The sequence below is a fragment of the Phyllobates terribilis genome, unplaced genomic scaffold (assembly GCF_046119375.1).
Source record: "Phyllobates terribilis strain yellow unplaced genomic scaffold, ASM4611937v1 Scaffold_249__1_contigs__length_2872098, whole genome shotgun sequence".
NCBI classification, from domain to species: domain Eukaryota; kingdom Metazoa; phylum Chordata; class Amphibia; order Anura; family Dendrobatidae; genus Phyllobates; species Phyllobates terribilis.
In genome coordinates this window covers 1,005,343-1,029,944 of record NW_027363009.1, presented here as the reverse complement: position 1 = coordinate 1,029,944, position 24,602 = coordinate 1,005,343, and the positions used below count along the sequence as shown (strand labels likewise).

Below are 24,602 nucleotides of genomic sequence, written 5' to 3'. Positions count from 1 at the left end.
GCAGACTATAAAAGAGAAACCAACCCAAAAAGTTTGGTTGATTAGTCTGTGGCATTCTTTTAAACTGTTGCTTATGGCGGTCTCTGTGAGCTTCTCAGTGACATTCAGCCATCCAGGTATCCCGCCTGCAGTAGACGGAATGTGGCAATGGAACGCTGGCTGCGCGTGTCATAATAGGCTCTGAGCCTTTTTATACCTGCGCACAGCAGCAGCCACCTTCAGTCTGCTGCTGGACAGCCAGCAGCAGCAGCAGCAGGAGAGGTAATTAATCAGCAACCCTCCTGCTAAGGGTAGACAGCTGCTCGTTCCACCCCCCCCCCGCCTTAATTGGTTCTCCTCCCTTCCAACGGTGTTGAGGCGGGTGGGAACAGCCGGGGGTTGAGGGTACTGTGCTAAAAGAGGTGGAGTTATGCAGATCTAAAACGCGTGGATTGCAGCAGCAGCAAGCCGAAAAGTGCAGGCATGTGAGGGATCTAGAGGTTGACAGCATGTCTTCTTAACGGGAGTCCAGGTGGCCATCTCCACAAATGGACTTTTCAGAATCCTTGGGTGGCACCGTAGTCGGAAACCAATTCTGGTTATTGCCTCTCGGCCTTTTGGCTAAGATCAAGTGTAGTATCTGTTCTTATCAGTTTAATATCTGATACGTCCCCTATCTGGGGACCATATATTAAATGGATTTTTAGAACAGGGAGATGGAAAAAGAGCTTGCTCTGTCCACTCCACGCATTGACCTGGTATTGCAGTATCTCCAGGACCGGTGCACCCCTTCTTTAATGCAGTTTCTAAAATCAGAAAGAATTGAATTCAATGCTTTTTGTTCATTTTGCTTGTTTGTCGGATTTTGGGATGGACTCTTTGGCTTTGCTTTTCTTCTCCTCATTGGATTTTTCATGTTAAAAGTTGCAGAAGCCAGATGACAAGCTCATTTTGGTTCAACTTCAGCAACTGTGCATTGCATTGCCATGTAATGTAATGTAATGCAATGCTATCTATCTAGCTCTCCCTCTATACTTCCTTTTGGATAAACAGACATATTAGGCAAGCATTTTGGAGCTTTCACCTAAATAACTACAGGTGGTGAGATAAGCTGCACAATATAATTGACCTTTCAGTATATTGTTGCACACACACCATCTATTTAGCAAATGCCCTTGTTATCAACAGCAGCCTTTTAAACTCACCTGAGCTAACAGGTATGTGAGCTGGTTACTCTGCTGCGCTTAAAATTTCTTTTTTGGTTTGCTACAATGCCTTTTCTGAAACGTTGTCTCCCTCTGCTGGAACACTGACTTCTTTCATTTAATGCCTGCAGACTATAAAAGAGAAACCAACCCAAAAAGTTTGGTTGATTAGTCTGTGGCATTCTTTTAAACTGTTGCTTATGGCGGTCTCTGTGAGCTTCTCAGTGACATTCAGCCATCCAGGTATCCCGCCTGCAGTAGACGGAATGTGGCAATGGAACGCTGGCTGCGCGTGTCATAATAGGCTCTGAGCCTTTATATACCTGCGCACAGCAGCAGCCACCTTCAGTCTGCTGCTGGACAGCCAGCAGCAGCAGCAGCAGGAGAGGTAATTAATCAGCAACCCTCCTGCTAAGGGTAGACAGCTGCTCGTTCCACCCCCCCCCCGCCTTAATTGGTTCTCCTCCCTTCCAACGGTGTTGAGGCGGGTGGGAACAGCCGGGGGTTGAGGGTACTGTGCTAAAAGAGGTGGAGTTATGCAGATCTAAAACGCGTGGATTGCAGCAGCAGCAAGCCGAAAAGTGCAGGCATGTGAGGGATCTAGAGGTTGACAGCATGTCTTCTTAACGGGAGTCCAGGTGGCCATCTCCACAAATGGACTTTTCAGAATCCTTGGGTGGCACCGTAGTCGGAAACCAATTCTGGTTATCGCTTCTCGGCCTTTTGGCTAAGATCAAGTGTAGTATCTGTTCTTATCAGTTTAATATCTGATACGTCCCCTATCTGGGGACCATATATTAAATGGATTTTTAGAACAGGGAGATGGAAAAAGAGCTTGCTCTGTCCACTCCACGCATTGACCTGGTATTGCAGTATCTCCAGGACCGGTGCACCCCTTCTTTAATGCAGTTTCTAAAATCAGAAAGAATTGAATTCAATGCTTTTTGTTCATTTTGCTTGTTTGTCGGATTTTGGGATGGACTCTTTGGCTTTGCTTTTCTTCTCCTCATTGGATTTTTCATGTTAAAAGTTGCAGAAGCCAGATGACAAGCTCATTTTGGTTCAACTTCAGCAACTGTGCATTGCATTGCCATGTAATGTAATGTAATGCAATGCTATCTATCTAGCTCTCCCTCTATACTTCCTTTTGGATAAACAGACATATTAGGCAAGCATTTTGGAGCTTTCACCTAAATAACTACAGGTGGTGAGATAAGCTGCACAATATAATTGACCTTTCAGTATATTGTTGCACACACACCATCTATTTAGCAAATGCCCTTGTTATCAACAGCAGCCTTTTAAACTCACCTGAGCTAACAGGTATGTGAGCTGGTTACTCTGCTGCGCTTAAAATTTCTTTTTTGGTTTGCTACAATGCCTTTTCTGAAACGTTGTCTCCCTCTGCTGGAACACTGACTTCTTTCATTTAATGCCTGCAGACTATAAAAGAGAAACCAACCCAAAAAGTTTGGTTGATTAGTCTGTGGCATTCTTTTAAACTGTTGCTTATGGCGGTCTCTGTGAGCTTCTCAGTGACATTCAGCCATCCAGGTATCCTGCCTGCAGTAGACGGAATGTGGCAATGGAACGCTGGCTGCGCGTGTCATAATAGGCTCTGAGCCTTTATATACCTGCGCACAGCAGCAGCCACCTTCAGTCTGCTGCTGGACAGCCAGCAGCAGCAGCAGGAGAGGTAATTAATCAGCAACCCTCCTGCTAAGGGTAGACAGCTGCTCGTTCCACCCCCCCCCCCCGCCTTAATTGGTTCTCCTCCCTTCCAACGGTGTTGAGGCGGGTGGGAACAGCCGGGGGTTGAGGGTACTGTGCTAAAAGAGGTGGAGTTATGCAGATCTAAAACGCGTGGATTGCAGCAGCAGCAAGCCGAAAAGTGCAGGCATGTGAGGGATCTAGAGGTTGACAGCATGTCTTCTTAACGGGAGTCCAGGTGGCCATCTCCACAAATGGACTTTTCAGAATCCTTGGGTGGCACCGTAGTCGGAAACCAATTCTGGTTATCGCTTCTCGGCCTTTTGGCTAAGATCAAGTGTAGTATCTGTTCTTATCAGTTTAATATCTGATACGTCCCCTATCTGGGGACCATATATTAAATGGATTTTTAGAACAGGGAGATGGAAAAAGAGCTTGCTCTGTCCACTCCTCGCATTGACCTGGTATTGCAGTATCTCCAGGACCGGTGCACCCCTTCTTTAATGCAGTTTCTAAAATCAGAAAGAATTGAATTCAATGCTTTTTGTTCATTTTGCTTGTTTGTCGGATTTTGGGATGGACTCTTTGGCTTTGCTTTTCTTCTCCTCATTGGATTTTTCATGTTAAAAGTTGCAGAAGCCAGATGACAAGCTCATTTTGGTTCAACTTCAGCAACTGTGCATTGCATTGCCATGTAATGTAATGTAATGCAATGCTATCTATCTAGCTCTCCCTCTATACTTCCTTTTGGATAAACAGACATATTAGGCAAGCATTTTGGAGCTTTCACCTAAATAACTACAGGTGGTGAGATAAGTTGCACAATATAATTGACCTTTCAGTATATTGTTGCACACACACCATCTATTTAGCAAATGCCCTTGTTATCAACAGCAGCCTTTTAAACTCACCTGAGCTAACAGGTATGTGAGCTGGTTACTCTGCTGCGCTTAAAATTTCTTTTTTGGTTTGCTACAATGCCTTTTCTGAAACGTTGTCTCCCTCTGCTGGAGCACTGACTTCTTTCATTTAATACCTGCAGACTATAAAAGAGAAACCAACCCAAAAAGTTTGGTTGATTAGTCTGTGGCATTCTTTTAAACTGTTGCTTATGGCGGTCTCTGTGAGCTTCTCAGTGACATTCAGCCATCCAGGTATCCCGCCTGCAGTAGACGGAATGTGGCAATGGAACGCTGGCTGCGCGTGTCATCATAGGCTCTGAGCCTTTATATACCTGCGCACAGCAGCAGCCACCTTCAGTCTGCTGCTGGACAGCCAGCAGCAGCAGCAGCAGGAGAGGTAATTAATCAGCAACCCTCCTGCTAAGGGTAGACAGCTGCTCGTTCCACCCCCCCCCCCCGCCTTAATTGGTTCTCCTCCCTTCCAACGGTGTTGAGGCGGGTGGGAACAGCCGGGGGTTGAGGGTACTGTGCTAAAAGAGGTGGAGTTATGCAGATCTAAAACGCGTGGATTGCAGCAGCAGCAAGCCGAAAAGTGCAGGCATGTGAGGGATCTAGAGGTTGACAGCATGTCTTCTTAACGGGAGTCCAGGTGGCCATCTCCACAAATGGACTTTTCAGAATCCTTGGGTGGCACCGTAGTCGGAAACCAATTCTGGTTATCGCTTCTCGGCCTTTTGGCTAAGATCAAGTGTAGTATCTGTTCTTATCAGTTTAATATCTGATACGTCCCCTATCTGGGGACCATATATTAAATGGATTTTTAGAACAGGGAGATGGAAAAAGAGCTTGCTCTGTCCACTCCACGCATTGACCTGGTATTGCAGTATCTCCAGGACCGGTGCACCCCTTCTTTAATGCAGTTTCTAAAATCAGAAAGAATTGAATTCAATGCTTTTTGTTCATTTTGCTTGTTTGTCGGATTTTGGGATGGACTCTTTGGCTTTGCTTTTCTTCTCCTCATTGGACTTTTCATGTTAAAAGTTGCAGAAGCCAGATGACAAGCTCATTTTGGTTCAACTTCAGCAACTGTGCATTGCATTGCCATGTAATGTAATGTAATGCAATGCTATCTATCTAGCTCTCCCTCTATACTTCCTTTTGGATAAACAGACATATTAGGCAAGCATTTTGGAGCTTTCACCTAAATAACTACAGGTGGTGAGATAAGCTGCACAATATAATTGACCTTTCAGTATATTGTTGCACACACACCATCTATTTAGCAAATGCCCTTGTTATCAACAGCAGCCTTTTAAACTCACCTGAGCTAACAGGTATGTGAGCTGGTTACTCTGCTGCGCTTAAAATTTCTTTTTTGGTTTGCTACAATGCCTTTTCTGAAACGTTGTCTCCCTCTGCTGGAACACTGACTTCTTTCATTTAATGCCTGCAGACTATAAAAGAGAAACCAACCCAAAAAGTTTGGTTGATTAGTCTGTGGCATTCTTTTAAACTGTTGCTTATGGCGGTCTCTGTGAGCTTCTCAGTGATATTCAGCCATCCAGGTATCCCGCCTGCAGTAGACGGAATGTGGCAATGGAACGCTGGCTGCGCGTGTCATCATAGGCTCTGAGCCTTTATATACCTGCGCACAGCAGCAGCCACCTTCAGTCTGCTGCTGGACAGCCAGCAGCAGCAGCAGCAGGAGAGGTAATTAATCAGCAACCCTCCTGCTAAGGGTAGACAGCTGCTCGTTCCACCCCCCCACCCCCGCCTTAATTGGTTCTCCTCCCTTCCAACGGTGTTGAGGCGGGTGGGAACAGCCGGGGGTTGAGGGTACTGTGCTAAAAGAGGTGGAGTTATGCAGATCTAAAACGCGTGGATTGCAGCAGCAGCAAGCCGAAAAGTGCAGGCATGTGAGGGATCTAGAGGTTGACAGCATGTCTTCTTAACGGGAGTCCAGGTGGCCATCTCCACAAATGGACTTTTCAGAATCCTTGGGTGGCACCGTAGTCGGAAACCAATTCTGGTTATCGCTTCTCGGCCTTTTGGCTAAGATCAAGTGTAGTATCTGTTCTTATCAGTTTAATATCTGATACGTCCCCTATCTGGGGACCATATATTAAATGGATTTTTAGAACAGGGAGATGGAAAAAGAGCTTGCTCTGTCCACTCCACGCATTGACCTGGTATTGCAGTATCTCCAGGACCGGTGCACCCCTTCTTTAATGCAGTTTCTAAAATCAGAAAGAATTGAATTCAATGCTTTTTGTTCATTTTGCTTGTTTGTCGGATTTTGGGATGGACTCTTTGGCTTTGCTTTTCTTCTCCTCATTGGATTTTTCATGTTAAAAGTTGCAGAAGCCAGATGACAAGCTCATTTTGGTTCAACTTCAGCAACTGTGCATTGCATTGCCATGTAATGTAATGTAATGCAATGCTATCTATCTAGCTCTCCCTCTATACTTCCTTTTGGATAAACAGACATATTAGGCAAGCATTTTGGAGCTTTCACCTAAATAACTACAGGTGGTGAGATAAGCTGCACAATATAATTGACCTTTCAGTATATTGTTGCACACACACCATCTATTTAGCAAATGCCCTTGTTATCAACAGCAGCCTTTTAAACTCACCTGAGCTAACAGGTATGTGAGCTGGTTACTCTGCTGCGCTTAAAATTTCTTTTTTGGTTTGCTACAATGCCTTTTCTGAAACGTTGTCTCCCTCTGCTGGAACACTGACTTCTTTCATTTAATGCCTGCAGACTATAAAAGAGAAACCAACCCAAAAAGTTTGGTTGATTAGTCTGTGGCATTCTTTTAAACTGTTGCTTATGGCGGTCTCTGTGAGCTTCTCAGTGACATTCAGCCATCCAGGTATCCCGCCTGCAGTAGACGGAATGTGGCAATGGAACGCTGGCTGCGCGTGTCATAATAGGCTCTGAGCCTTTATATACCTGCGCACAGCAGCAGCCACCTTCAGTCTGCTGCTGGACAGCCAGCAGCAGCAGCAGCAGGAGAGGTAATTAATCAGCAACCCTCCTGCTAAGGGTAGACAGCTGCTCGTTCCACCCCCCCCCCCCCCCGCCTTAATTGGTTCTCCTCCCTTCCAACGGTGTTGAGGCGGGTGGGAACAGCCGGGGGTTGAGGGTACTGTGCTAAAAGAGGTGGAGTTATGCAGATCTAAAACGCGTGGATTGCAGCAGCAGCAAGCCGAAAAGTGCAGGCATGTGAGGGATCTAGAGGTTGACAGCATGTCTTCTTAACGGGAGTCCAGGTGGCCATCTCCACAAATGGACTTTTCAGAATCCTTGGGTGGCACCGTAGTCGGAAACCAATTCTGGTTATCGCTTCTCGGCCTTTTGGCTAAGATCAAGTGTAGTATCTGTTCTTATCAGTTTAATATCTGATACGTCCCCTATCTGGGGACCATATATTAAATGGATTTTTAGAACAGGGAGATGGAAAAAGAGCTTGCTCTGTCCACTCCACGCATTGACCTGGTATTGCAGTATCTCCAGGACCGGTGCACCCCTTCTTTAATGCAGTTTCTAAAATCAGAAAGAATTGAATTCAATGCTTTTTGTTCATTTTGCTTGTTTGTCGGATTTTGGGATGGACTCTTTGGCTTTGCTTTTCTTCTCCTCATTGGATTTTTCATGTTAAAAGTTGCAGAAGCCAGATGACAAGCTCATTTTGGTTCAACTTCAGCAACTGTGCATTGCATTGCCATGTAATGTAATGTAATGCAATGCTATCTATCTAGCTCTCCCTCTATACTTCCTTTTGGATAAACAGACATATTAGGCAAGCATTTTGGAGCTTTCACCTAAATAACTACAGGTGGTGAGATAAGCTGCACAATATAATTGACCTTTCAGTATATTGTTGCACACACACCATCTATTTAGCAAATGCCCTTGTTATCAACAGCAGCCTTTTAAACTCACCTGAGCTAACAGGTATGTGAGCTGGTTACTCTGCTGCGCTTAAAATTTCTTTTTTGGTTTGCTACAATGCCTTTTCTGAAACGTTGTCTCCCTCTGCTGGAACACTGACTTCTTTCATTTAATGCCTGCAGACTATAAAAGAGAAACCAACCCAAAAAGTTTGGTTGATTAGTCTGTGGCATTCTTTTAAACTGTTGCTTATGGCGGTCTCTGTGAGCTTCTCAGTGACATTCAGCCATCCAGGTATCCCGCCTGCAGTAGACGGAATGTGGCAATGGAACGCTGGCTGCGCGTGTCATAATAGGCTCTGAGCCTTTATATACCTGCGCACAGCAGCAGCCACCTTCAGTCTGCTGCTGGACAGCCAGCAGCAGCAGCAGCAGGAGAGGTAATTAATCAGCAACCCTCCTGCTAAGGGTAGACAGCTGCTCGTTCCACCCCCCCCCCCCGCCTTAATCGGTTCTCCTCCCTTCCAACGGTGTTGAGGCGGGTGGGAACAGCCGGGGGTTGAGGGTACTGTGCTAAAAGAGGTGGAGTTATGCAGATCTAAAACGCGTGGATTGCAGCAGCAGCAAGCCGAAAAGTGCAGGCATGTGAGGGATCTAGAGGTTGACAGCATGTCTTCTTAACGGGAGTCCAGGTGGCCATCTCCACAAATGGACTTTTCAGAATCCTTGGGTGGCACCGTAGTCGGAAACCAATTCTGGTTATCGCTTCTCGGCCTTTTGGCTAAGATCAAGTGTAGTATCTGTTCTTATCAGTTTAATATCTGATACGTCCCCTATCTGGGGACCATATATTAAATGGATTTTTAGAACAGGGAGATGGAAAAAGAGCTTGCTCTGTCCACTCCACGCATTGACCTGGTATTGCAGTATCTCCAGGACCGGTGCACCCCTTCTTTAATGCAGTTTCTAAAATCAGAAAGAATTGAATTCAATGCTTTTTGTTCATTTTGCTTGTTTGTCGGATTTTGGGATGGACTCTTTGGCTTTGCTTTTCTTCTCCTCATTGGATTTTTCATGTTAAAAGTTGCAGAAGCCAGATGACAAGCTCATTTTGGTTCAACTTCAGCAACTGTGCATTGCATTGCCATGTAATGTAATGTAATGCAATGCTATCTATCTAGCTCTCCCTCTATACTTCCTTTTGGATAAACAGACATATTAGGCAAGCATTTTGGAGCTTTCACCTAAATAACTACAGGTGGTGAGATAAGCTGCACAATATAATTGACCTTTCAGTATATTGTTGAACACACACCATCTATTTAGCAAATGCCCTTGTTATCAACAGCAGCCTTTTAAACTCACCTGAGCTAACAGGTATGTGAGCTGGTTACTCTGCTGCGCTTAAAATTTCTTTTTTGGTTTGCTACAATGCCTTTTCTGAAACGTTGTCTCCCTCTGCTGGAACACTGACTTCTTTCATTTAATGCCTGCAGACTATAAAAGAGAAACCAACCCAAAAAGTTTGGTTGATTAGTCTGTGGCATTCTTTTAAACTGTTGCTTATGGTGGTCTCTGTGAGCTTCTCAGTGACATTCAGCCATCCAGGTATCCCGCCTGCAGTAGACGGAATGTGGCAATGGAACGCTGGCTGCGCGTGTCATAATAGGCTCTGAGCCTTTATATACCTGCGCACAGCAGCAGCCACCTTCAGTCTGCTGCTGGACAGCCAGCAGCAGCAGCAGCAGGAGAGGTAATTAATCAGCAACCCTCCTGCTAAGGGTAGACAGCTGCTCGTTCCACCCCCCCCGCCTAAATTGGTTCTCCTCCCTTCCAACGGTGTTGAGGCGGGTGGGAACAGCCGGGGGTTGAGGGTACTGTGCTAAAAGAGGTGGAGTTATGCAGATCTAAAACGCGTGGATTGCAGCAGCAGCAAGCCGAAAAGTGCAGGCATGTGAGGGATCTAGAGGTTGACAGCATGTCTTCTTAACGGGAGTCCAGGTGGCCATCTCCACAAATGGACTTTTCAGAATCCTTGGGTGGCACCGTAGTCGGAAACCAATTCTGGTTATCGCTTCTCGGCCTTTTGGCTAAGATCAAGTGTAGTATCTGTTCTTATCAGTTTAATATCTGATACGTCCCCTATCTGGGGACCATATATTAAATGGATTTTTAGAACAGGGAGATGGAAAAAGAGCTTGCTCTGTCCACTCCACGCATTGACCTGGTATTGCAGTATCTCCAGGACCGGTGCACCCCTTCTTTAATGCAGTTTCTAAAATCAGAAAGAATTGAATTCAATGCTTTTTGTTCATTTTGCTTGTTTGTCGGATTTTGGGATGGACTCTTTGGCTTTGCTTTTCTTCTACTCATTGGATTTTTCATGTTAAAAGTTGCAGAAGCCAGATGACAAGCTCATTTTGGTTCAACTTCAGCAACTGTGCATTGCATTGCCATGTAATGTAATGTAATGCAATGCTATCTATCTAGCTCTCCCTCTATACTTCCTTTTGGATAAACAGACATATTAGGCAAGCATTTTGGAGCTTTCACCTAAATAACTACAGGTGGTGAGATAAGCTGCACAATATAATTGACCTTTCAGTATATTGTTGCACACACACCATCTATTTAGCAAATGCCCTTGTTATCAACAGCAGCCTTTTAAACTCACCTGAGCTAACAGGTATGTGAGCTGGTTACTCTGCTGCGCTTAAAATTTCTTTTTTGGTTTGCTACAATGCCTTTTCTGAAACGTTGTCTCCCTCTGCTGGAACACTGACTTCTTTCATTTAATGCCTGCAGACTATAAAAGAGAAACCAACCCAAAAAGTTTGGTTGATTAGTCTGTGGCATTCTTTTAAACTGTTGCTTATGGCGGTCTCTGTGAGCTTCTCAGTGACATTCAGCCATCCAGGTATCCCGCCTGCAGTAGACGGAATGTGGCAATGGAACGCTGGCTGCGCGTGTCATAATAGGCTCTGAGCCTTTATATACCTGCGCACAGCAGCAGCCACCTTCAGTCTGCTGCTGGACAGCCAGCAGCAGCAGCAGCAGGAGAGGTAATTAATCAGCAACCCTCCTGCTAAGGGTAGACAGCTGCTCGTTCCACCCCCCCCCCCGCCTTAATTGGTTCTCCTCCCTTCCAACGGTGTTGAGGCGGGTGGGAACAGCCGGGGGTTGAGGGTACTGTGCTAAAAGAGGTGGAGTTATGCAGATCTAAAACGCGTGGATTGCAGCAGCAGCAAGCCGAAAAGTGCAGGCATGTGAGGGATCTAGAGGTTGACAGCATGTCTTCTTAACGGGAGTCCAGGTGGCCATCTCCACAAATGGACTTTTCAGAATCCTTGGGTGGCACCGTAGTCGGAAACCAATTCTGGTTATCGCTTCTCGGCCTTTTGGCTAAGATCAAGTGTAGTATCTGTTCTTATCAGTTTAATATCTGATACGTCCCCTATCTGGGGACCATATATTAAATGGATTTTTAGAACAGGGAGATGGAAAAAGAGCTTGCTCTGTCCACTCCACGCATTGACCTGGTATTGCAGTATCTCCAGGACCGGTGCACCCCTTCTTTAATGCAGTTTCTAAAATCAGAAAGAATTGAATTCAATGCTTTTTGTTCATTTTGCTTGTTTGTCGGATTTTGGGATGGACTCTTTGGCTTTGCTTTTCTTCTCCTCATTGGATTTTTCATGTTAAAAGTTGCAGAAGCCAGATGACAAGCTCATTTTGGTTCAACTTCAGCAACTGTGCATTGCATTGCCATGTAATGTAATGTAATGCAATGCTATCTATCTAGCTCTCCCTCTATACTTCCTTTTGGATAAACAGACATATTAGGCAAGCATTTTGGAGCTTTCACCTAAATAACTACAGGTGGTGAGATAAGCTGCACAATATAATTGACCTTTCAGTATATTGTTGCACACACACCATCTATTTAGCAAATGCCCTTGTTATCAACAGCAGCCTTTTAAACTCACCTGAGCTAACAGGTATGTGAGCTGGTTACTCTGCTGCGCTTAAAATTTCTTTTTTGGTTTGCTACAATGCCTTTTCTGAAACGTTGTCTCCCTCTGCTGGAACACTGACTTCTTTCATTTAATGCCTGCAGACTATAAAAGAGAAACCAACCCAAAAAGTTTGGTTGATTAGTCTGTGGCATTCTTTTAAACTGTTGCTTATGGCGGTCTCTGTGAGCTTCTCAGTGACATTCAGCCATCCAGGTATCCCGCCTGCAGTAGACGGAATGTGGCAATGGAACGCTGGCTGCGCGTGTCATAATAGGCTCTGAGCCTTTATATACCTGCGCACAGCAGCAGCCACCTTCAGTCTGCTGCTGGACAGCCAGCAGCAGCAGCAGCAGGAGAGGTAATTAATCAGCAACCCTCCTGCTAAGGGTAGACAGCTGCTCGTTCCACCCCCCCCCCCGCCTTAATTGGTTCTCCTCCCTTCCAACGGTGTTGAGGCGGGTGGGAACAGCCGGGGGTTGAGGGTACTGTGCTAAAAGAGGTGGAGTTATGCAGATCTAAAACGCGTGGATTGCAGCAGCAGCAAGCCGAAAAGTGCAGGCATGTGAGGGATCTAGAGGTTGACAGCATGTCTTCTTAACGGGAGTCCAGGTGGCCATCTCCACAAATGGACTTTTCAGAATCCTTGGGTGGCACCGTAGTCGGAAACCAATTCTGGTTATCGCTTCTCGGCCTTTTGGCTAAGATCAAGTGTAGTATCTGTTCTTATCAGTTTAATATCTGATACGTCCCCTATCTGGGGACCATATATTAAATGGATTTTTAGAACAGGGAGATGGAAAAAGAGCTTGCTCTGTCCACTCCACGCATTGACCTGGTATTGCAGTATCTCCAGGACCGGTGCACCCCTTCTTTAATGCAGTTTCTAAAATCAGAAAGAATTGAATTCAATGCTTTTTGTTCATTTTGCTTGTTTGTCGGATTTTGGGATGGACTCTTTGGCTTTGCTTTTCTTCTCCTCATTGGATTTTTCATGTTAAAAGTTGCAGAAGCCAGATGACAAGCTCATTTTGGTTCAACTTCAGCAACTGTGCATTGCATTGCCATGTAATGTAATGCAATGCTATCTATCTAGCTCTCCCTCTATACTTCCTTTTGGATAAACAGACATATTAGGCAAGCATTTTGGAGCTTTCACCTAAATAACTACAGGTGGTGAGATAAGCTGCACAATATAATTGACCTTTCAGTATATTGTTGCACACACACCATCTATTTAGCAAATGCCCTTGTTATCAACAGCAGCCTTTTAAACTCACCTGAGCTAACAGGTATGTGAGCTGGTTACTCTGCTGCGCTTAAAATTTCTTTTTTGGTTTGCTACAATGCCTTTTCTGAAACGTTGTCTCCCTCTGCTGGAACACTGACTTCTTTCATTTAATGCCTGCAGACTATAAAAGAGAAACCAACCCAAAAAGTTTGGTTGATTAGTCTGTGGCATTCTTTTAAACTGTTGCTTATGGCGGTCTCTGTGAGCTTCTCAGTGACATTCAGCCATCCAGGTATCCCGCCTGCAGTAGACGGAATGTGGCAATGGAACGCTGGCTGCGCGTGTCATAATAGGCTCTGAGCCTTTATATACCTGCGCACAGCAGCAGCCACCTTCAGTCTGCTGCTGGACAGCCAGCAGCAGCAGCAGCAGCAGGAGAGGTAATTAATCAGCAACCCTCCTGCTAAGGGTAGACAGCTGCTCGTTCCACCCCCCCCCCCGCCTTAATTGGTTCTCCTCCCTTCCAACGGTGTTGAGGCGGGTGGGAACAGCCGGGGGTTGAGGGTACTGTGCTAAAAGAGGTGGAGTTATGCAGATCTAAAACGCGTGGATTGCAGCAGCAGCAAGCCGAAAAGTGCAGGCATGTGAGGGATCTAGAGGTTGACAGCATGTCTTCTTAACGGGAGTCCAGGTGGCCATCTCCACAAATGGACTTTTCAGAATCCTTGGGTGGCACCGTAGTCGGAAACCAATTCTGGTTATCGCTTCTCGGCCTTTTGGCTAAGATCAAGTGTAGTATCTGTTCTTATCAGTTTAATATCTGATACGTCCCCTATCTGGGGACCATATATTAAATGGATTTTTAGAACAGGGAGATGGAAAAAGAGCTTGCTCTGTCCACTCCACGCATTGACCTGGTATTGCAGTATCTCCAGGACCGGTGCACCCCTTCTTTAATGCAGTTTCTAAAATCAGAAAGAATTGAATTCAATGCTTTTTGTTCATTTTGCTTGTTTGTCGGATTTTGGGATGGACTCTTTGGCTTTGCTTTTCTTCTCCTCATTGGATTTTTCATGTTAAAAGTTGCAGAAGCCAGATGACAAGCTCATTTTGGTTCAACTTCAGCAACTGTGCATTGCATTGCCATGTAATGTAATGTAATGCAATGCTATCTATCTAGCTCTCCCTCTATACTTCCTTTTGGATAAACAGACATATTAGGCAAGCATTTTGGAGCTTTCACCTAAATAACTACAGGTGGTGAGATAAGCTGCACAATATAATTGACCTTTCAGTATATTGTTGCACACACACCATCTATTTAGCAAATGCCCTTGTTATCAACAGCAGCCTTTTAAACTCACCTGAGCTAACAGGTATGTGAGCTGGTTACTCTGCTGCGCTTAAAATTTCTTTTTTGGTTTGCTACAATGCCTTTTCTGAAACGTTGTCTCCCTCTGCTGGAACACTGACTTCTTTCATTTAATGCCTGCAGACTATAAAAGAGAAACCAACCCAAAAAGTTTGGTTGATTAGTCTGTGGCATTCTTTTAAACTGTTGCTTATGGCGGTCTCTGTGAGCTTCTCAGTGACATTCAGCCATCCAGGTATCCCGCCTGCAGTAGACGGAATGTGGCAATGGAACGCTGGCTGCGCGTGTCATAATAGGCTCTGAGCCTTTATATACCTGCGCACAGCAGCAGCCACCTTCAGTCTGCTGCTGGACAGCCAGCAGCAGCAGCTGCAGGAGAGGTAATTAATCAGCAACCCTCCTGCTAAGGGTAGACAGCTGCTCGTTCCACCCCCCCCCCGCCTTAATTGGTTCTCCTCCCTTCCAACGGTGTTGAGGCGGGTGGGAACAGCCGGGGGTTGAGGGTACTGTGCTAAAAGAGGTGGAGTTATGCAGATCTAAAACGCGTGGATTGCAGCAGCAGCAAGCCGAAAAGTGCAGGCATGTGAGGGATCTAGAGGTTGACAGCATGTCTTCTTAACGGGAGTCCAGGTGGCCATCTCCACAAATGGACTTTTCAGAATCCTTGGGTGGCACCGTAGTCGGAAACCAATTCTGGTTATCGCTTCTCGGCCTTTTGGCTAAGATCAAGTGTAGTATCTTTTGAAAAGGCAGTTTTGTCCTTGGGCTGCCCTAGTAAATTGATGCATATTACACACTGGTTTGGTGCACTTGTTAGTACGCCAAGTGGCTCATAGAGTTATCTGATGGAAAACATGGCCCTCCAGGATCGAAGTCACTAGGCTGGGTAAGTGTGAGGGCTTTGGAGCAATGTGCCCCAGGTGTAGGCGCCCTGGTGGGAGTCCAAGCTTACTGGGACTGGGAACCCCAGAAAGACTTGGCTTCGTAGCACGCCGCACCTTTGCCAATCATACTTTCTGAGCAACCCCCCCTATTCCTGGCCTCCGGGCTAGGAAGGGGAATTTTTATAAACCCGGTCGGAGGTCCGGTCAGCTTTGGGCTGAGAAACCAACACAGGCTCCAGCTCCACTAGGGTGGCAGCCTAGATGGAAGCTGGGAGCACGAAAACAGCTCTTCTCCGGCTTCGGCTAGGGAGAGCATCGGAGATCCCTGACCCTCGCTGTGGCCTTCTGGCTCGGAGGGATGGGGATGGTTTATTGGGGATCCTCTCCTCCGGGAAGGGTCCACATGAATCCTCGCCTCGTGCGCTGTTTTGGTGTGACTTCGGTCACATTTTTCAGTGCCTTGGATGCAGCTTCAATCAAAAAATCTGTTCTTATCAGTTTAATATCTGATACGTCCCCTATCTGGGGACCATATATTAAATGGATTTTTAGAACAGGGAGATGGAAAAAGAGCTTGCTCTGTCCACTCCACGCATTGACCTGGTATTGCAGTATCTCCAGGACCGGTGCACCCCTTCTTTAATGCAGTTTCTAAAATCAGAAAGAATTGAATTCAATGCTTTTTGTTCATTTTGCTTGTTTGTCGGATTTTGGGATGGACTCTTTGGCTTTGCTTTTCTTCTCCTCATTGGATTTTTCATGTTAAAAGTTGCAGAAGCCAGATGACAAGCTCATTTTGGTTCAACTTCAGCAACTGTGCATTGCATTGCCATGTAATGTAATGTAATGCAATGCTATCTATCTAGCTCTCCCTCTATACTTCCTTTTGGATAAACAGACATATTAGGCAAGCATTTTGGAGCTTTCACCTAAATAACTACAGGTGGTGAGATAAGCTGCACAATATAATTGACCTTTCAGTATATTGTTGCACACACACCATCTATTTAGCAAATGCCCTTGTTATCAACAGCAGCCTTTTAAACTCACCTGAGGTAACAGGTATGTGAGCTGGTTACTCTGCTGCGCTTAAAATTTCTTTTTTGGTTTGCTACAATGCCTTTTCTGAAACATTGTCTCCCTCTGCTGGAACACTGACTTCTTTCATTTAATGCCTGCAGACTATAAAAGAGAAACCAACCCAAAAAGTTTGGTTGATTAGTCTGTGGCATTCTTTTAAACTGTTGCTTATGGCGGTCTCTGTGAGCTTCTCAGTGACATTCAGCCATCCAGGTATCCCGCCTGCAGTAGACGGAATGTGGCAATGGAACGCTGGCTGCGCGTGTCATAATAGGCTCTGAGCCTTTATATACCTGCGCACAGCAGCAGCCACCTTCAGTCTGCTGCTGGACAGCCAGCAGCAGCAGCAGGAGAGGTAATTAATCAGCAACCCTCCTGCTAAGGGTAGACAGCTGCTCGTTCCACCTCCCCCCCCGCCTTAATTGGTTCTCCTCCCTTCCAACGGTGTTGAGGCGGGTGGGAACAGCCGGGGGTTGAGGGTACTGTGCTAAAAGAGGTGGAGTTATGCAGATCTAAAACGCGTGGATTGCAGCAGCAGCAAGCCGAAAAGTGCAGGCATGTGAGGGATCTAGAGGTTGACAGCATGTCTTCTTAACGGGAGTCCAGGTGGCCATCTCCACAAATGGACTTTTCAGAATCCTTGGGTGGCACCGTAGTCGGAAACCAATTCTGGTTATCGCTTCTTGGCCTTTTGGCTAAGATCAAGTGTAGTATCTGTTCTTATCAGTTTAATATCTGATACGTCCCCTATCTGGGGACCATATATTAAATGGATTTTTAGAACAGGGAGATGGAAAAAGAGCTTGCTCTGTCCACTCCACGCATTGACCTGGTATTGCAGTATCTCCAGGACCGGTGCACCCCTTCTTTAATGCAGTTTCTAAAATCAGAAAGAATTGAATTCAATGCTTTTTGTTCATTTTGCTTGTTTGTCGGATTTTGGGATGGACTCTTTGGCTTTGCTTTTCTTCTCCTCATTGGATTTTTCATGTTAAAAGTTGCAGAAGCCAGATGACAAGCTCATTTTGGTTCAACTTCAGCTACTGTGCATTGCATTGCCATGTAATGTAATGTAATGCAATGCTATCTATCTAGCTCTCCCTCTATACTTCCTTTTGGATAAACAGACATATTAGGCAAGCATTTTGGAGCTTTCACCTAAATAACTACAGGTGGTGAGATAAGCTGCACAATATAATTGACCTTTCAGTATATTGTTGCACACACACCATCTATTTAGCAAATGCCCTTGTTATCAACAGCAGCCTTTTAAACTCACCTGAGCTAACAGGTATGTGAGCTGGTTACTCTGCTGCGCTTAAAATTTCTTTTTTGGTTTGCTACAATGCCTTTTCTGAAACATTGTCTCCCTCTGCTGGAACACTGACTTCTTTCATTTAATGCCTGCAGACTATAAAAGAGAAACCAACCCAAAAAGTTTGGTTGATTAGTCTGTGGCATTCTTTTAAACTGTTGCTTATGGCGGTCTCTGTGAGCTTCTCAGTGACATTCAGCCATCCAGGTATCCCGCCTGCAGTAGACGGAATGTGGCAATGGAACGCTGGCTGCGCGTGTCATAATAGGCTCTGAGCCTTTATATACCTGCGCACAGCAGCAGCCACCTTCAGTCTGCTGCTGGACAGCCAGCAGCAGCAGCAGCAGGAGAGGTAATTAATCAGCAACCCTCCTGCTAAGGGTAGACAGCTGCTCGTTCCACCCCCCCCCGCCTTAATTGGTTCTCCTCCCTTCCAACGGTGTTGAGGCGGGTGGGAACAGCCGGGGGTTGAGGGTACTGTGCTAAAAGAGGTGGAGTTATGCAGATCTAAAACACGTGGATTGCAGCAGCAGCAAGCCGAAAAGTGCAGGCATGTGAGGGATCTAGAGGTTGACAGCATGTCTTCTTAACGGGAGTCCAGGTGGCCATCTCCACAAATGGACTTTTCAGAATCCTTGGGTGGCACCGTAGTCGGAAACCAATTCTGGTTATCGCTTCTCGGCCTTTTGGCTAAGATCAAGTGTAGTATCTGTTCTTATCAGTTTAATATCTGATACGTCCCCTATCTGGGGACCATATATTAAATGGATTTTTAGAACAGGGAGATGGAAAAAGAGCTTGCTCTGTCCACTCCACGCATTGACCTGGTATTGCAGTATCTCCAGGACCGGTGCACCCCTTCTTTAATGCAGTTTCTAAAATCAGAAAGAATTGAATTCAATGCTTTTTGTTCATTTTGCTTGTTTGTCGGATTTTGGGATGGACTCTTTGGCTTTGCTTTTCTTCTCCTCATTGGATTTTTCATGTTAAAAGTTGCAGAAGCCAGATGACAAGCTCATTTTGGTTCAACTTCAGCAACTGTGCATTGCATTGCCATGTAATGTAATGTAATGCAATGCTATCTATCTAGCTCTCCCTCTATACTTCCTTTTGGATAAACAGACATATTAGGCAAGCATTTTGGAGCTTTCACCTAAATAACTACAGGTGGTGAGATAAGCTGCACAATATAATTGACCTTTCAGTATATTGTTGCACACACACCATCTATTTAGCAAATGCCCTTGTTATCAACAGCAGCCTTTTAAACTCACCTGAGCTAACAGGTATGTGAGCTGGTTACTCTGCTGCGCTTAAAATTTCTTTTTTGGTTTGCTACAATGCCTTTTCTGAAACGTTGTCTCCCTCTGCTGGAACACTGACTTCTTTCATTTAATGCCTGCAGACTATAAAAGAGAAACCAACCCAAAAAGTTTGGTTGATTAGTCTGTGGCATTCTTTTAAACTGTTGCTTATGGCGGTCTCTGTGAGCTTCTCAGTGACATTCAGCCATCCAGGTATCCCGCCTGCAGTAGACGGAATGTGGCAATGGAACGCTGGCTGCGCGTGTCATAATAGGCTCTGAGCCTTTATATACCTGCGCACAGCAGCAGCCACCTTCAGTCTGCTGCTGGACAGCCAGCAGCAGCAGCAGCAGGAGAGGTAATTAATCAGCAACCCTCCTGCTAAGGGTAGACAGCTGCTCGTTCCACCCCCTCCCCCGCCTTAATTGGTTCTCCTCCCTTCCAACGGTGTTGAGGCGGGTGGGAACAGCCGGGGGTTGAGGGTACTGTGCTAAAAGAGGTGGAGTTATGCAGATCTAAAACGCGTGGATTGCAGCAGCAGCAAGCCGAAAAGTGCAGGCATGTGAGGGATCTAGAGGTTGACAGCATGTCTTCTTAACGGGAGTCCAGGTGGCCATCTCCACAAATGGACTTTTCAGAATCCTTGGGTGGCACCGTAGTCGGAAACCAATTCTGGTTATCGCTTCTCGGCCTTTTGGCTAAGATCAAGTGTAGTATCTGTTCTTATCAGTTTAATATCTGATACGTCCCCTATCTGGGGACCATATATTAAATGGATTTTTAGAACAGGGAGATGGAAAAAGAGCTTGCTCTGTCCACTCCACGCATTGACCTGGTATTGCAGTATCTCCAGGACCGGTGCACCCCTTCTTTAATGCAGTTTCTAAAATCAGAAAGAATTGAATTCAATGCTTTTTGTTCATTTTGCTTGTTTGTCGGATTTTGGGATGGACTCTTTGGCTTTGCTTTTCTTCTCCTCATTGGATTTTTCATGTTAAAAGTTGCAGAAGCCAGATGACAAGCTCATTTTGGTTCAACTTCAGCAACTGTGCATTGCATTGCCATGTAATGTAATGTAATGCAATGCTATCTATCTAGCTCTCCCTCTATACTTCCTTTTGGATAAACAGACATATTAGGCAAGCATTTTGGAGCTTTCACCTAAATAACTACAGGTGGTGAGATAAGTTGCACAATATAATTGACCTTTCAGTATATTGTTGCACACACACCATCTATTTAGCAAATGCCCTTGTTATCAACAGCAGCCTTTTAAACTCACCTGAGCTAACAGGTATGTGAGCTGGTTACTCTGCTGCGCTTAAAATTTCTTTTTTGGTTTGCTACAATGCCTTTTCTGAAACGTTGTCTCCCTCTGCTGGAACACTGACTTCTTTCATTTAATGCCTGCAGACTATAAAAGAGAAACCAACCCAAAAAGTTTGGTTGATTAGTCTGTGGCATTCTTTTAAACTGTTGCTTATGGCGGTCTCTGTGAGCTTCTCAGTGACATTCAGCTATCCAGGTATCCCGCCTGCAGTAGACGGAATGTGACAATGGAACGCTGGCTGCGCGTGTCATAATAGGCTCTGAGCCTTTATATACCTGCGTACAGCAGCAGCCACCTTCAGTCTGCTGCTGGACAACCAGCAGCAGCAGCAGCAGGAGAGGTAATTAATCAGCAACCCTCCTGCTAAGGGTAGACAGCTGCTCGTTCCACCCCCCCCCCCCCCCGCCTTAATTGGTTCTCCTCCCTTCCAACGGTGTTGAGGCGGGTGGGAACAGCCGGGGGTTGAGGGTACTGTGCTAAAAGAGGTGGAGTTATGCAGATCTAAAACGCGTGGATTGCAGCAGCAGCAAGCCGAAAAGTGCAGGCATGTGAGGGATCTAGAGGTTGACAGCATGTCTTCTTAACGGGAGTCCAGGTGGCCATCTCCACAAATGGACTTTTCAGAATCCTTGGGTGGCACCGTAGTCGGAAACCAATTCTGGTTATCGCTTCTCGGCCTTTTGGCTAAGATCAAGTGTAGTATCTGTTCTTATCAGTTTAATATCTGATACGTCCCCTATCTGGGGACCATATATTAAATGGATTTTTAGAACAGGGAGATGGAAAAAGAGCTTGCTCTGTCCACTCCACGCATTGACCTGGTATTGCAGTATCTCCAGGACCGGTGCACCCCTTCTTTAATGCAGTTTCTAAAATCAGAAAGAATTGAATTCAATGCTTTTTGTTCATTTTGCTTGTTTGTCGGATTTTGGGATGGACTCTTTGGCTTTGCTTTTCTTCTCCTCATTGGATTTTTCATGTTAAAAGTTGCAGAAGCCAGATGACAAGCTCATTTTGGTTCAACTTCAGCAACTGTGCATTGCATTGCCATGTAATGTAATGTAATGCAATGCTATCTATCTAGCTCTCCCTCTATACTTCCTTTTGGATAAACAGACATATTAGGCAAGCATTTTGGAGCTTTCACCTAAATAACTACAGGTGGTGAGATAAGCTGCACAATATAATTGACCTTTCAGTATATTGTTGCACACACACCATCTATTTAGCAAATGCCCTTGTTATCAACAGCAGCCTTTTAAACTCACCTGAGCTAACAGGTATGTGAGCTGGTTACTCTGCTGCGCTTAAAATTTCTTTTTTGGTTTGCTACAATGCCTTTTCTGAAACGTTGTCTCCCTCTGCTGGAACACTGACTTCTTTCATTTAATGCCTGCAGACTATAAAAGAGAAACCAACCCAAAAAGTTTGGTTGATTAGTCTGTGGCATTCTTTTAAACTGTTGCTTATGGCGGTCTCTGTGAGCTTCTCAGTGACATTCAGCCATCCAGGTATCCCGCCTGCAGTAGACGGAATGTGGCAATGGAACGCCGGCTGCGCGTGTCATAATAGGCTCTGAGCCTTTATATACCTGCGCACAGCAGCAGCCACCTTCAGTCTGCTGCTGGACAGCCAGCAGCAGCAGCAGCAGGAGAGGTAATTAATCAGCAACCCTCCTGCTAAGGGTAGACAGCTGCTCGTTCCACCCCCCCCCCCGCCTTAATTGGTTCTCCTCCCTTCCAACGGTGTTGAGGCGGGTGGGAACAGCCGGGGGTTGAGGGTACTGTGCTAAAAGAGGTGGAGTTATGCAGATCTAAAACGCGTGGATTGCAGCAGCAGCAAGCCGAAAAGTGCAGGCATGTGAGGGATCTAGAGGTTGACAGCATGTCTTCTTAACGGGAGTCAGGGTGGCCATCTCCACAAATGGACTTTTCAGAATCCTTGGGTGGCACCGTAGTCGGAAACCAATTCTGGTTATCGCTTCTCGGCCTTTTGGCTAAGATCAAGTGTAGTATCTGTTCTTATCAGTTTAATATCTGATACGTCCCCTATCTGGGGACCATATATTAAATGGATTTTTAGAACAGGGAGATGGAAAAAGAGCTTGCTCTGTCCACTCCACGCATTGACCTGGTATTGCAGTATCTCCAGGACCGGTGCACCCCTTCTTTAATGCAGTTTCTAAAATCAGAAAGAATTGAATTCAATGCTTTTTGTTCATTTTGCTTGTTTGTCGGATTTTGGGATGGACTCTTTGGCTTTGCTTTTCTTCTCCTCATTGGATTTTTCATGTTAAAAGTTGCAGAAGCCAGATGACAAGCTCATTTTGGTTCAACTTCAGCAACTGTGCATTGCATTGCCATGTAATGTAATGTAATGCAATGCTATCTATCTAGCTCTCCCTCTATACTTCCTTTTGGATAAACAGACATATTAGGCAAGCATTTTGGAGCTTTCACCTAAATAACTACAGGTGGTGAGATAAGCTGCACAATATAATTGACCTTTCAGTATATTGTTGCACACACACCATCTATTTAGCAAATGCCCTTGTTATCAACAGCAGCCTTTTAAACTCACCTGAGCTAACAGGTATGTGAGCTGGTTACTCTGCTGCGCTTAAAATTTCTTTTTTGGTTTGCTACAATGCCTTTTCTGAAACGTTGTCTCCCTCTGCTGGAACACTGACTTCTTTCATTTAATGCCTGCAGACTATAAAAGAGAAACCAACCCAAAAAGTTTGGTTGATTAGTCTGTGGCATTCTTTTAAACTGTTGCTTATGGCGGTCTCTGTGAGCTTCTCAGTGACATTCAGCCATCCAGGTATCCCGCCTGCAGTAGACGGAATGTGGCAATGGAACGCTGGCTGCGCGTGTCATAATAGGCTCTGAGCCTTTATATACCTGCGCACAGCAGCAGCCACCTTCAGTCTGCTGCTGGACAGCCAGCAGCAGCAGCAGCAGGAGAGGTAATTAATCAGCAACCCTCCTGCTAAGGGTAGACAGCTGCTCGTTCCACCCCCCCCCCCCGCCTTAATTGGTTCTCCTCCCTTCCAACGGTGTTGAGGCGGGTGGGAACAGCCGGGGGTTGAGGGTACTGTGCTAAAAGAGGTGGAGTTATGCAGATCTAAAACGCGTGGATTGCAGCAGCAGCAAGCCGAAAAGTGCAGGCATGTGAGGGATCTAGAGGTTGACAGCATGTCTTCTTAACGGGAGTCCAGGTGGCCATCTCCACAAATGGACTTTTCAGAATCCTTGGGTGGCACCGTAGTCGGAAACCAATTCTGGTTATCGCTTCTCGGCCTTTTGGCTAAGATCAAGTGTAGTATCTGTTCTTATCAGTTTAATATCTGATACGTCCCCTATCTGGGGACCATATATTAAATGGATTTTTAGAACAGGGAGATGGAAAAAGAGCTTGCTCTGTCCACTCCACGCATTGACCTGGTATTGCAGTATCTCCAGGACCGGTGCACCCCTTCTTTAATGCAGTTTCTAAAATCAGAAAGAATTGAATTCAATGCTTTTTGTTCATTTTGCTTGTTTGTCGGATTTTGGGATGGACTCTTTGGCTTTGCTTTTCTTCTCCTCATTGGATTCTTCATGTTAAAAGTTGCAGAAGCCAGATGACAAGCTCATTTTGGTTCAACTTCAGCAACTGTGCATTGCATTGCCATGTAATGTAATGTAATGCAATGCTATCTATCTAGCTCTCCCTCTATACTTCCTTTTGGATAAACAGACATATTAGGCAAGCATTTTGGAGCTTTCACCTAAATAACTACAGGTGGTGAGATAAGCTGCACAATATAATTGACCTTTCAGTATATTGTTGCACACACACCATCTATTTAGCAAATGCCCTTGTTATCAACAGCAGCCTTTTAAACTCACCTGAGCTAACAGGTATGTGAGCTGGTTACTCTGCTGCGCTTAAAATTTCTTTTTTGGTTTGCTACAATGCCTTTTCTGAAACGTTGTCTCCCTCTGCTGGAACACTGACTTCTTTCATTTAATGCCTGCAGACTATAAAAGAGAAACCAACCCAAAAAGTTTGGTTGATTAGTCTGTGGCATTCTTTTAAACTGTTGCTTATGGCGGTCTCTGTGAGCTTCTCAGTGACATTCAGCCATCCAGGTATCCCGCCTGCAGTAGACGGAATGTGGCAATGGAACGCTGGCTGCGCGTGTCATAATAGGCTCTGAGCCTTTATATACCTGCGCACAGCAGCAGCCACCTTCAGTCTGCTGCTGGACAGCCAGCAGCAGGAGAGGTAATTAATCAGCAACCCTCCTGCTAAGGGTAGACAGCTGCTCGTTCCACCCCCCACCCGCCTTAATTGGTTCTCCTCCCTTCCAACGGTGTTGAGGCGGGTGGG

General features: G+C 45.5%; 18 non-coding genes and 1 pseudogene across 18 annotated transcripts; all 19 read left to right on the top strand.

The window, feature by feature from the left end:
• The first annotated feature begins 580 nt into the window (after positions 1-580).
• LOC141218175 (U2 spliceosomal RNA) lies at positions 581-771 on the top strand. Its single transcript, XR_012286933.1, has one exon. It is a non-coding gene; the product is annotated as a U2 spliceosomal RNA (small nuclear RNA).
• Positions 772-1,891: 1,120 nt separating this feature from the next.
• On the top strand, positions 1,892-2,082 carry LOC141218874 (U2 spliceosomal RNA). The gene has a single exon (XR_012287559.1). It is a non-coding gene; the product is annotated as a U2 spliceosomal RNA (small nuclear RNA).
• Positions 2,083-3,201: 1,119 nt separating this feature from the next.
• Positions 3,202-3,392, top strand: LOC141218121 (U2 spliceosomal RNA). The gene has a single exon (XR_012286882.1). It is a non-coding gene; the product is annotated as a U2 spliceosomal RNA (small nuclear RNA).
• Positions 3,393-4,514: 1,122 nt separating this feature from the next.
• On the top strand, positions 4,515-4,705 carry LOC141218873 (U2 spliceosomal RNA). The gene has a single exon (XR_012287558.1). It is a non-coding gene; the product is annotated as a U2 spliceosomal RNA (small nuclear RNA).
• A 1,123-nt stretch (positions 4,706-5,828) lies between these two features.
• On the top strand, positions 5,829-6,019 carry LOC141218872 (U2 spliceosomal RNA). Its single transcript, XR_012287557.1, has one exon. It is a non-coding gene; the product is annotated as a U2 spliceosomal RNA (small nuclear RNA).
• Positions 6,020-7,144: 1,125 nt separating this feature from the next.
• Positions 7,145-7,335, top strand: LOC141218870 (U2 spliceosomal RNA). The gene has a single exon (XR_012287555.1). It is a non-coding gene; the product is annotated as a U2 spliceosomal RNA (small nuclear RNA).
• Positions 7,336-8,457: 1,122 nt separating this feature from the next.
• LOC141218868 (U2 spliceosomal RNA) lies at positions 8,458-8,648 on the top strand. Its single transcript, XR_012287554.1, has one exon. It is a non-coding gene; the product is annotated as a U2 spliceosomal RNA (small nuclear RNA).
• A 1,118-nt stretch (positions 8,649-9,766) lies between these two features.
• On the top strand, positions 9,767-9,957 carry LOC141218867 (U2 spliceosomal RNA). Its single transcript, XR_012287553.1, has one exon. It is a non-coding gene; the product is annotated as a U2 spliceosomal RNA (small nuclear RNA).
• Positions 9,958-11,078: 1,121 nt separating this feature from the next.
• LOC141218866 (U2 spliceosomal RNA) lies at positions 11,079-11,269 on the top strand. The gene has a single exon (XR_012287552.1). It is a non-coding gene; the product is annotated as a U2 spliceosomal RNA (small nuclear RNA).
• Positions 11,270-12,390: 1,121 nt separating this feature from the next.
• On the top strand, positions 12,391-12,581 carry LOC141218865 (U2 spliceosomal RNA). The gene has a single exon (XR_012287551.1). It is a non-coding gene; the product is annotated as a U2 spliceosomal RNA (small nuclear RNA).
• A 1,119-nt stretch (positions 12,582-13,700) lies between these two features.
• Positions 13,701-13,891, top strand: LOC141218864 (U2 spliceosomal RNA). Its single transcript, XR_012287550.1, has one exon. It is a non-coding gene; the product is annotated as a U2 spliceosomal RNA (small nuclear RNA).
• Positions 13,892-15,011: 1,120 nt separating this feature from the next.
• Positions 15,012-15,127, top strand: LOC141218408 (U2 spliceosomal RNA; annotated as a pseudogene).
• A 524-nt stretch (positions 15,128-15,651) lies between these two features.
• On the top strand, positions 15,652-15,833 carry LOC141218329 (U2 spliceosomal RNA). The gene has a single exon (XR_012287083.1). It is a non-coding gene; the product is annotated as a U2 spliceosomal RNA (small nuclear RNA).
• Positions 15,834-16,951: 1,118 nt separating this feature from the next.
• On the top strand, positions 16,952-17,142 carry LOC141218075 (U2 spliceosomal RNA). The gene has a single exon (XR_012286839.1). It is a non-coding gene; the product is annotated as a U2 spliceosomal RNA (small nuclear RNA).
• Positions 17,143-18,261: 1,119 nt separating this feature from the next.
• Positions 18,262-18,452, top strand: LOC141218862 (U2 spliceosomal RNA). The gene has a single exon (XR_012287549.1). It is a non-coding gene; the product is annotated as a U2 spliceosomal RNA (small nuclear RNA).
• A 1,121-nt stretch (positions 18,453-19,573) lies between these two features.
• On the top strand, positions 19,574-19,764 carry LOC141218861 (U2 spliceosomal RNA). The gene has a single exon (XR_012287547.1). It is a non-coding gene; the product is annotated as a U2 spliceosomal RNA (small nuclear RNA).
• A 1,125-nt stretch (positions 19,765-20,889) lies between these two features.
• LOC141218860 (U2 spliceosomal RNA) lies at positions 20,890-21,080 on the top strand. Its single transcript, XR_012287546.1, has one exon. It is a non-coding gene; the product is annotated as a U2 spliceosomal RNA (small nuclear RNA).
• Positions 21,081-22,201: 1,121 nt separating this feature from the next.
• LOC141218859 (U2 spliceosomal RNA) lies at positions 22,202-22,392 on the top strand. Its single transcript, XR_012287545.1, has one exon. It is a non-coding gene; the product is annotated as a U2 spliceosomal RNA (small nuclear RNA).
• Positions 22,393-23,514: 1,122 nt separating this feature from the next.
• On the top strand, positions 23,515-23,705 carry LOC141218856 (U2 spliceosomal RNA). The gene has a single exon (XR_012287543.1). It is a non-coding gene; the product is annotated as a U2 spliceosomal RNA (small nuclear RNA).
• The last annotated feature ends 897 nt before the right edge of the window (positions 23,706-24,602 follow it).